Source organism: Triticum urartu, chromosome 6A, assembly GCF_056163025.1.
Source record: "Triticum urartu cultivar PI428250 chromosome 6A, HENAU_Tu73, whole genome shotgun sequence".
NCBI classification, from domain to species: Eukaryota; Viridiplantae; Streptophyta; class Magnoliopsida; order Poales; family Poaceae; genus Triticum; species Triticum urartu.
The window spans coordinates 136925919-136937025 of record NC_141878.1 but is presented as its reverse complement, the minus strand read 5'-3'; the positions used below and the strand labels follow the sequence as shown (position 1 = coordinate 136937025).

The following is an 11107-nucleotide window of genomic DNA, read 5'->3' as shown; positions in this document are numbered from 1 at the left end:
TAGGTATTCGTTGTTGTTGCCTTGTCATTGCTTGCGTGTCATGCATCTCATATCATGTCATCATGTGCATTTCATTCGCATACATGTTCGTCTCATGCATCCGAGCATTTTCCCCGTTGTCCGTTTTGCAATCCGGCGCTCCTATGTCACCCGGTGTCCCTTTCTACCTCTTTTCGTGTGCGGGTGTTAAACGTTTTCGGATTGGACCGAGACTTGTCATACGGCCTTGGTTTACTACCGGTAGACCGCCTATCAAGTTTCGTGCCATTTGGACTTCGTTTGATACTCCAACGGTTAACCGAGGGACCAAAAAGGCCCCGTGTGTGTTGCAGCCCAACACCCCTCCAAAGTGGCCCAAAACCCACCTAAACCTCCTCCATCATCTTGGTCGTTCGATCATGATCGCGCGGCCGCGAACCGCACCTCATTTGGAGCTTCCTAGCTCCCTCTACCTATAAATATGTGATCCCCTCCCCAAAATTCGCGGATGAAACCCTAACTTCGTCCTCCTCGCGCCGCCGGACATTTTCCCACCGCGCCTGGACATGTCCAACCGCCGCCGCCGGCGAATCCCAGCCTGACACATCATCCACCGCTGCCCTCTCTCTCCTCCAGCACTGCCGTGGCCCGCGGAGCCCATCCGGGGCCCGCGCGGGCCCGAAGCCGCGCCGCCGCCCAAGTGCGCCACCGCCCGCGCCCGTCTCGCCGGAGTGCCCCGCCGCCGTCTGCTGGAGCCTCTGCTCCTCCCACCTCCTCGCGCCGGCCGGCGACCCAACGTCGCCGCAGAGGACCGTGTCCGGCCAGGCCAGACCCGCGCCTCGCCCCTTCTTCCTCCTGCTACCTTCTGTCCCTCACCGGAGCTCTCTCTCTCTCTCTCTCTCTCGTAACAGGATCCACCGCCGCCACGGAAGACCTCGCCGCCGGCCTTATCGTCCTCAAATCTCACCGGAACGGAGTCCTCAAGCTCGGATCTACCCGTTCCCGCCGATCCCTGCCGTGCCCGCTTCGCCGGAGACCCTCCCCGGCCGCCGTTGACCGCGCCACGGCCTCCTGCCCCGTGCAGTCGGACGAAGGAGACGACGAGGGGAGTGTCGCCGCTGGGCCCGACCTTGTCCAAGGCCCAGCAACCGGCCTGCCCCGAACGGCCCAGCTCCACGTGGGCTGCCACAACACCCAAGGCCTGGATCTGCCTCCACCGGTCTCCCCTTCATGGCCCAGCCGCAAGCCGGCCTGCCAGTGTCCCTCACCACCGACCGGGCCGAGGCCCCTGGGTGAGCCGCCCCCTCTCCTTTTGCACTATGGACCCATGTGCAGTTTCGGCCCATAGCCATTTTTTCCCAGATCTGCGATTTAACGATTTTTTCAGAGACTGCCAGTTTTGCAGAAACACCCTTGCACTTCATGCATATAATAACTAATTAACCGTGCATCGGATTAAAACAAACTTTATATGTAAAATGTTTAGAATTTAATCTAGTTTCATAATTTGTCTTTTTCATCCATGTTTAAAAATGTTTAAAATGCTGTTTTGTTAAATTTGCTCCTATGCCATGCTAAAATGATTTATTTCATAACTAAATAACCGTAGCTCCGAATTAAATAATCTTTATATGTAAATGGGGTAGAATTTTGCCTAGTTTAACATGGTGGCATCGCTTTGCATGTTTAACAACTCTAAAATTGTGTTTAGGGCATAACAGTACCAAACCTAATTTATGCACATGAGGAGTTTCCGGACTTGTTGTTCGTTGGTTCCAGCCTCATTTAAACTTGACTAGATAGGTAGTTTTACTTTGCTTCACCCTCTTGCCATGTTAATAAACATTTAATCTTGGTGGGTACATAACAAGAGAGAACTAAATAACTTCAATGTGGTGTTCCGTCAATATGCAACTCGTTGCATATTGAGCTCCACTTAATTTGTAGGATTGCTTGTGCACTTTGCCATGCCATGCTTCATTAAACCGGACATGCATCATACTTGATTGTGCATCATGCCATGTTCATGTGTTGGTTGTTTACTATATTGTTTGCTCCTTTCTGGTGTTGCTTCTTCGGGTTGGTTCCGATAACGTCGTGTTGTGACGATTCGTTCGACTACGTCCGTTTGTCTTCTTCATGGACTCGCTCTTCTTCCTTGCGGGATTTCAGGCAAGATGACCATACCCTCGAAATCACTTCTATCTTTGCTTGCTAGTTGCTCGCTCTTTTGCTATGCCTATGCTGCGATACCTACCACTTGCTTATCATGCCTCCCATATTGTTTAACCAAGCCTCTAACCCACCTTGTCCTAGCAAACCGCTGTTTGGCTATGTTACCGGTTTGCTCAGCCCCTCTTATAACGTTGTTAGTTGCAGGTGAAGATTGGAGCTTGTTCCATGTTTGGAACATGGATATTTCGTTGGGATATCACAATATGTCTTATTTAATTAATGCATCTATATACTTGGTAAAGGGTGGAAGGCTCGGCCTTATGCCTGGTGTTTTGTTCCACTCTTGCCGCCCTAGTTTCCGTCATATCGATGTTATGTTCCCGGATTTTGCGTTCCTTACGCGGTTGGGTTATAATGGGAACCCCTTGACAGTTCGCCTTGAATAAAACTCCTCCAGCAAGGCCCAACATTGGTTTTACCATTCGCCACCTAGCCTTTTCTTTCCCTTGGGTTCTACAGACTCAAGGGTCATCTTTATTTAAACCCCTAGGCCAGTGCTCCTCTGAGTGTTGGTCCAACCTGTCAGCTGCCGGTGGCCACCAGGGGCAACTCTGGGATGGCCTACCGGAACCTTGGACAATCCGGTGTGCCATGAGAAAGAGATATGTGCAGCTCCTATCGGGATTTATCGGCACATTCGGGTGGCTTTGCTGGTCTTGTTTTACCATTGTCGAAATGTCTTGTAACCGGGATTCCGAGTCTGATCGGGTCTTCCCGCTAGAAGGAATATCCTTCGTTGACCGTGAGAGCTTGTGATGGGCTAAGTTGGGACTCCCCTGCAGGGATTTGAACTTTCAAAAGCCGTGCCCGCGGTTATGGGCAGATGGGAATTTGTTAATGTCCGGTTGTAGAAAAGCTGAAGTTGATCTTAATTAAAATGCATCAACCGCGTGTGTAACCGTGATGGTCTCTTTCCGGCGGAGTCCGGGAAGTGAACACGATGTTGGAGTTATGCTTGACGTAGGTTGTTCTAGGATCACTTCTTGATCATAGTTTTCTCGATCGTGCTTTGCCTTCTCTTCTCGCTCTCTTTTGCGTATATGTTAGCCACCAAATATGCTAGTCGTTGTTGTAGCTCCACCTCATGCCTTTTACCTTACCCATAAGCTTAAATAGTCTTGATCGCGAGGGTGTGAGATTACTGAGTCCCTGTGGCTCACAGTTACTTCCAAAACCAGTTTGCAGGTGCCGATGTTACCGAGCAGGTGACGCAACCAAGCTCAAGGAGGAGCTCGATGATATCTTGTCCTTTGTGTTGTTTCGTTCTAGTTGATCAGTAGTGGAGCCCAGTTGGGGTCGATCGGGGATCTGTGTAGCATTTGGGGTAGTCTTCTCTTATTTTGGTTACGTAGTCGGACCTTGAATGTATCTGGATGATGTAATGCTTTATTCATGTATTTGTGTGAAGTGGCATTTGTAAGCCAGCTATGTATCTCTTTCCCTTATGTATTACATGGGTTGTGTGAAGATTACCTCACTTGCGACATTGCTTTCAATGCGGTTATGCCTCTATGTCGTGCTTCGACACGTGGGAGATATAGCCGCATCGAGGGCGTTACAAGTTGGTAATCAGAGCCTTCCCCGACCTTAGGAGCCCCTTGCTTGATCGAATCGCTGGCGTTTTTGAGTCTAGAAATGTTTTGAGTCATTTAGGAATTATATATATCGGAGAGTTAGGAATTCTTTTTACTCCTCAGTCTCTTCGTCGCTCTGGTGAGGCATCCTGACGTAGAGTATTGACTCTTCTCTTCTCAAATTTCACTAAATTTTTTTTAGGATCACGCGGGTATCTTGGAATCGTTCCGATCGATTTGTGACGAGAACATTGTTCTTGGTGCCTCCTGAAATTTAGGGGTTGTGGCAGTGTCCCGGGGAGTTGAGCTCCGAGGTGTTGTCGTCACAATTTTATCATTGCAGTTCTGGAATACCTGAGATTAGTTTCGCCGACATCGAAAATCTCTTTTATGCAGTTGTTGGTGAGATAACCTCGACGCCACCTAGTACTGGGGTGGGAGTTCGGGAGTATTGCCATAACTCGTATAACGGATGCTTTTCGAAGGTTGAGGTAAACGATTTCCGAAGGTTTCTTGGTTATGTGTTGAAGGATGGGTACAGCTGGATGTAGGATTTGCTAGATTTGGGTGAGATATTATGCTTCCCCTGTATCCCCAACACCTGATTGCATACCCGGAAAGTTTCGGGAGTTTATAAGTGGGAATTCAAGTAGCTCTTAGGATATCTTTCCGACAAATGTATGATATGAAATTGGGGTTCGACGTCTAGTGGTCCGCCTATCCACGGTTGGTTTTACAGTGGTCTCGTTGTGTCTTAAAGAGTCCTTGGCTATGCCGACTCGGGGACGCTTCTTATGTCATGTGCACTTCCTTGTACATGATGGTGCTGTACGATTGAGCCCGTGTAGGCCCCACCACGAAAACTTCGGACGAAATCTCTATCATATGTTTGTTCTGGCTTATTCTGCAAGCCAATCCTTGTTTTGTTTTGAGTTGTGGTATTCGAGTTGCTTCGAAGTCAAATGTTGATTCCATACCTTTTCCAAGCAGTGTTCTCATATTTCTAGGTGAATACAAATCCTTCTTAATCATCGAGATTGTCATCTAAATTTCTTCTCTACCGGTGTGTTTCTCTTCTAGTGGATCCGATCACTTCAACATTCGCAAGATCAATTATCAGTTCTTCTCAACGGTGTTTGCTTCATCCGTTCCAAGTTGTCTTTGTTTTCCCACCCACCCACCCTTTTTCTTCAAGGATTCAGATTTCTTAATCACTATCCATTTTATTGATGGAAGTCTCTCCATTCTTTTTCCTTCATGTTTTTACCCGGTGTTTCTCATGAAGATGCTCTACTCGTTCATCATTCTTCATTCTTTTCATCTCCGGTGGTTTCAAGTCAAGCTTTGTTGATCATATCCTTTCCTCGTTTCAATGCTTTCTCATGTCGGTGCAATTCTTAATCATTCACTTCTCGCTATTCAATTGTTCCGGAGAGCTCAAGATATTTTGAAGATTCATGTTACCACTCTGCTTTCGTTCAAACTCTTTTGAGGATGTTATATCATTTAAGCCTTTTAATTCAACCAGTGCAATCTCTCTTTTCAAGTAATCTTTTCAACGGTGTATCTTTTGAGTGGGCCCTAACCCACAAGTCTTTTCCAGAATCTTACCTGACTCTTCTTATTCTCCCGGAGTTTTTCTCAAATCTTCTAAAGTGTGACGTAAGTATGAATTATCATCAGTCAAATGTTTTTCTCCAAGATCTGTCAAATTCTTTTCATCGTTGGCTCAACCTTTCCAATTTTTCACTCCGGAGTGCCTCAACAATACTTGGTGGTGTTTCTCGTTGTCATTCTCAGATTTTGAAGACCGAAGAAGAGTTTTTCCTCCATATCTTATCCTTCTCTCAAAGACTCGTCATTCTAGCTTGTTGCCATCCTCTCATAGTTGTTTTTGGATTGTGAGAATTCTTTTCACCTATCCGGAGCAAATTCAAGAGTCTTCTCAGTTTGATTATCTAGAGTCCATCAATTCAGGTTTATTCATTCTCAGCTTTTCAGTTATCATTCTCGAAACTTACCGGTGCATCGTTCAAGTGATCTCTAATCAGTCGTGATCCCTTCGTTCTAATGAATCTAAATTCTCTCAAGCATCTTCGTTTATTTGCTAATTCTTCCCGGTGTTTCTTTATCTTTTACTTCGTTCTTTTCCAACTCATACGGTGGTTCATTTAAGATTTCTTTTCCTTCCTTATCATATCAGATTCATTCGTTGTTCCAATCCTACCGGTGGTTCGTTGAAGATCTTCCCAAGTTCGCGCTATATCTCTCTGTTATTCTTTTCAACGAGAATAAGTAGTATGCCAAATCCGTGGCTTGTCATCAATTTAATTGGTGAAGGATACGCATAACATAATTATTATTATTGTTTAATCCAATCAGTCTAGTTTCTTCTTTCCGGAGTTTGTTCATCATATCACATTCTCGGTTCGAGATGCCTTATCTTTTCTTTTCCGGAGTTCCAAGTTTCCACTTTATCTCATCGCAAAGCTTCATCTAAATCATTGCAAGTCTTCACATTGTGTTTTCAACTTCTCCTTCTTTCCGGTTGATCATTCTTTTGGTACCGGAGGTCTTCATGGAGGTTCTACATAATGGTTCATCAAGGATTTAATTCGTTCTCGAAGTGTTCATCAAGATTCTTTTCAGAGGAGTTCAAGCATTCTTCATGTTGCTACCCGGAGTGCAATTCTTTCTACAGTATCATTGGAGGTGGTATTATGTCATTCTTGATAATTTGAGTTCATGTTTCATGATTCACATGTTGTTAAGAATGAGGTATTTTAAATCCATCAACCTCTTAGTTGGAGTTATCTTGGGTTATACTTCACCTAAAGCCTTCCCTAAGGATTGTTGCTATCTATGGTGCTTATAAATAACCCAAGTTCATCATTTATCCTCCTAGGGATATAAGTTTCTCGTCTCCTTCTTGATATAAATCCAATCTATCATTTCTGTTAGTGGCAGAATTTCACATCATAGTTTTGAGAGGTTCTTCATAAGCCCACAACAAGCTTACTCTTTCGTTGTTGGTTTTCCCAACAACTCCGTTTGACCCTTCTCCTAAGGATGCCTTTTCAAGCTCTTTTGTGGCAGAAGTTGGCATTTTTTCTTCTCCATTCTTTTATTTCAATTAACTTTCTTCTATTCTTTCATTTCTTCCGGAGGCATTGTGATGTTTCTCTTTTCTCTCATCATCTCGAATTGTGAGGATCGTGTTCTTTCATGCTTATCCTTTTGACCGGAGTGTCGTGCCTTCTATTCAAGTCCTCCCATCTTATCAAGTTTTCCATCCCTTCTCAACCGGAGTGCTGTTTGAAATCGTTCTACCCTTGTGCCATTCTTTCAATAGTTTCAAAGGCAGTGTCTTGTTGATTTCATCAAGCATACTCTCATCTTGTCAAGTTCTTATTCAATTCCTTTTCTTTCAGGTGGAGTGCTGTCCAAATTATATCATTCTTATTCCTACCCTATCTTGTTTTAACTGGAGTTTTGTGCCCCTTTGCTCAAGTTCTTTTTGCCTTATCAAGCCTTGCATCTCTTCCCTACCGGAGTGCTTTCAACTTTGTCCTTCCTCGTTCCTCTTTTCTAACGGAGTGTTTTCAACTTCGTTTATCTCCATTGTATTATTTTCTTGAAATGGTTTAACCTTTTCAAGGTTCTTTGGTCTCACTCATTTGTCAAAGAAGCAACTTAATTTTACCTCTTCTTTTCCCTTCCGTTTTCCCTCCGGTGCCATTATAGATCTCGGGACGAGATCCTCTCGTAGTGGTGGAGTGTTGTGACGCCCCGAGACCGATGTGCCAGGTGTCCTCCGGGTATTCGCTGTTGTTGCCTTGTCATTGCTTGCGTGTCATGCATCTCATATCATGTCGTCATGTGCATTTCATTCGCATACATGTTCGTCTCATGCATCCGAGCATTTTCCCCGTTGTCCGTTTTGCAATCCGGCGCTCCTATTTCACCCGGTGTCCCTTTCTACCTCGTTTCGTGTGCGGGTGTTAAACGTTTTCGGATTGGACCGTGACTTGTCATTTGGCCTTGGTTTACTACCGGTAGACCGCCTGTCAAGTTTCGTGCCATTTGGACTTCGTTTGATACTCCAACGGTTAACCGAGGGACCGAAAAGGCCTCGTGTGTGTTGCAGCCCAACACCCCTCCAAAGTGGCCCAAAACCCACCTAAACCTCCTCCATCATCTCGCCGCCATGGAAGACCTCGCTGCCGGCCTCATCGTCCTTAAATCTCGCCGGATCCGGAGTCCTCAAGCTCGGATCTACCCGTTCCCGCCGATCCCTGCCGTGCCCGCTTCGCCGGATACCCTCCCCGGCCGCCGTTGACCGCGCCACGGCCTCCTGCCTCGTGCAGTCGGACGAAGGAGACGACGAGGGGAGTGTCGCCCCTGGGCCCGACCTCGTCCAAGGCCCGGCAACCGGCCTGCCCTGAACGGCCCAGCTCCACGTGGGCCGCCACAACACCCAAGGCCTGGATCTGCCTCCACCGGTCTCCTCTTCATGGCCCAGCCGCAAGCCGGCCTGCCTGTGTCCCTCACCACCGACCGGGCCGAGGCCCCTGGGTGAGCCGCCCCCTCTCCTTTTGCACTATGGACCCATGTGCAGTTTCGGCCCATAGCCATTTTTTCCCAGATCCGCGATTTAACGATTTTTTCAGAGACTGCCAGTTTTGCAGAAACACCCTTGCACTTCATGCATATAATAACTAATTAACCGTGCATCGGATTAAAACAAACTTTATATGTAAAATGTTTAGAATTTAATCTAGTTTCATAATTTGTCTTTTTCATCCATGTTTAAAAATGTTTAAAATGCTGTTTTGTTAAATTTGCTCCTATGCCATGCTAAAATGATTTATTTCATAACTAAATAACCGTAGCTCTGAATTAAATAATCTTTATATGTAAATGGGGTAGAATTTTGCCTAGTTTAACATGGTGGCATCGCTTTGCATGTTTAACAACTCTAAAATTGTGTTTAGGGCATAACAGTACCAAACCTAATTTATGCACATGAGGAGTTTCCGGACTTGTTGTTCGTTGGTTCCAGCCTCATTTAAACTTGACTAGATAGGTAGTTTTACTTTGCTTCACCCTCTTGCCATGTTAATAAACATTTAATCTTGTTGGGTACATAACGAGAGAGAACTAAATAACTTCAATGTGGTGTTCCGTCAATATGCAACTCGTTGCATATTGAGCTCCACTTAATTTGTAGGATTGCTTGTGCACTTTGCCATGCCATGCTTCATTAAACCGGACATGCATCATACTTGATTGTGCATCATGCCATGTTCATGTGTTGGTTGTTTACTATATTGTTTGCTCCTTTCTGGTGTTGCTTCTTCGGGTTGGTTCCGATAACGTCGTGTTGTGAGGATTCGTTCGACTACGTCCGTTTGTCTTCTTCATGGACTCGTTCTTCTTCCTTGAGGGATTTCAGGCAAGATGACCATACCCTCGAAATCACTTCTATCTTTGCTTGCTAGTTGCTCGCTCTTTTGCTATGCCTATGCTGCGATACCTACCACTTGCTTATCATGCCTCCCATATTGTTGAACAAAGCCTCTAACCCACCTTGTCCTAGCAAACCGTTGTTTGGCTATGTTACCGCTTTGCTCAGCCCCTCTTATAGCGTTGTTAGTTGCAGGTGAAGATTGGAGCTTGTTCCATGTTTGGAACATGGATATTTCGTTGGGATATCACAATATCTCTTATTTAATTAATGCATCTATATACTTGGTAAAGGGTGGAAGGCTCGGCCTTATGCCTGGTGTTTTGTTCCACTCTTGCCGCCCTAGTTTCCGTCATATCGGTGTTATGTTCCCGGATTTTGCGTTCCTTACGCGGTTGGGTTATAATGGGAACCCCTTGACAGTTCGCCTTGAATAAAACTTCTCCAGCAAGCCCCGACATTGGTTTTACCATTCGCCACCTAGCCTTTTCTTTCCCTTGGGTTCTGCAGACTCAAGGGTCATCTTTATTTAAACCCCCGGGCCAGTGCTCCTCTAAGTGTTGGTCCAACCTGTCAGCTGCCGGTGGCCTCCAGGGGCAACTCTGGGCTGGCCTACCGGAACCTTGGACAATCTGGTGTGCCCTGAGAAAGAGATATGTGCAGCTCCTATCGGGATTTGTCGGCACATTCAGGTGGCTTTGCTGGTCTTGTTTTACCATTGTCGAAATGTCTTGTAACCGGGATTCCGAGTCTGATCGGGTCTTCCCGCTAGAAGGAATATCCTTCGTTGACCGTGAGAGCTTGTGATGGGCTAAGTTGGGACTCCCCTGCAGGGATTTGAACTTTCGAAAGCCGTATCCGCGGTTATGGGCAGATGGGAATTTGTTAATGTTCGGTTGTAGAAAACCTGAAGTTGGTCTTAATTAAAATGCATCAACCGCGTGTGTAACCGTGATGGTCCCTTTCCGGCGGAGTCCGGGAAGTGAACACGGTGTTGGAGTTATGCTTGACGTAGGTTGTTCTAGGATCACTTCTTGATCATAGTTTTCTCGATCGTTCTTTGCCTTCTCTTCTCACTCACTTTTGCGTATATGTTAGCCACCAAATATGCTAGTCATTGCTGCAGCTCCACCTCATACCTTTTACCTTACCAATAAGCTTAAATAGTCTTGATCGCGAGGGTGTGAGATTGCTGAGTCCCTGTGGCTCACAGTTACTTCCAAAACTAGTTTGCAGGTGCCGATGTTACCGAGCAGGTGATGCAACCAAGCTCAAGGAGGAGCTCGATGAAGATCTTGTCCTTTGTGTTGTTTCGTTCTAGTTGATCAGTAGTGGAGCCCAGTTGGGGTCGATCGGGGATCTGTGTAGCTTTTGGGGTAGTCTTCTTTTATTTTGGTTCCGTAGTCGGACCTTGAATGTATCTGGATGATGTAATGCTTTATTCATGTATTTGTGTGAAGTGGCGTTTGTAAGCCAGCTATGTATCTCTTTCCCTTATGTATTACATGGGTTGTGTGAATATTACCTCACTTGCGACATTGCTTTCAATGCGGTTATGCCTCTAAGTCGTGCTTTGACACGTGGGAGATATAGCCGCATTGAGGGCGTTACATGCTTGAACTCCTCAAAACAACAAATGTGTTGAACACCATGTTTATTTTAGAGTATAGCTTGGCGGATCTTAGCTTTGAGAGAAATCTTGAAGAACCATTGAAGAATGAAAGTAATCCTTGACGAACAACCATGTAGAGCCTCCATGAAGAACTCCGGTAATAAAAGGATTATAAAAAGAAAGAGAAGTTGAGAACATAAGGTGAAGTCTTGCGATGATTTAGATGGAGCTTCGCGATGA

At 45.7% G+C, this 11107-nt stretch overlaps 2 long non-coding RNA genes across 2 annotated transcripts; both read left to right on the top strand.

Annotated features, from left to right (window-relative positions):
* The first annotated feature begins 500 nt into the window (after positions 1 to 500).
* Positions 501 to 3654, top strand: LOC147964476 (uncharacterized). Its single transcript, XR_015607619.1, has 2 exons — positions 501 to 1271; positions 3393 to 3654. It is a non-coding gene; the product is annotated as an uncharacterized LOC147964476 (long non-coding RNA).
* A 1310-nt stretch (positions 3655 to 4964) lies between these two features.
* LOC147964475 (uncharacterized) lies at positions 4965 to 10747 on the top strand. The gene is made up of 2 exons (XR_015607618.1): positions 4965 to 8363; positions 10485 to 10747. It is a non-coding gene; the product is annotated as an uncharacterized LOC147964475 (long non-coding RNA).
* Positions 10748 to 11107: the final 360 nt, after the last annotated feature.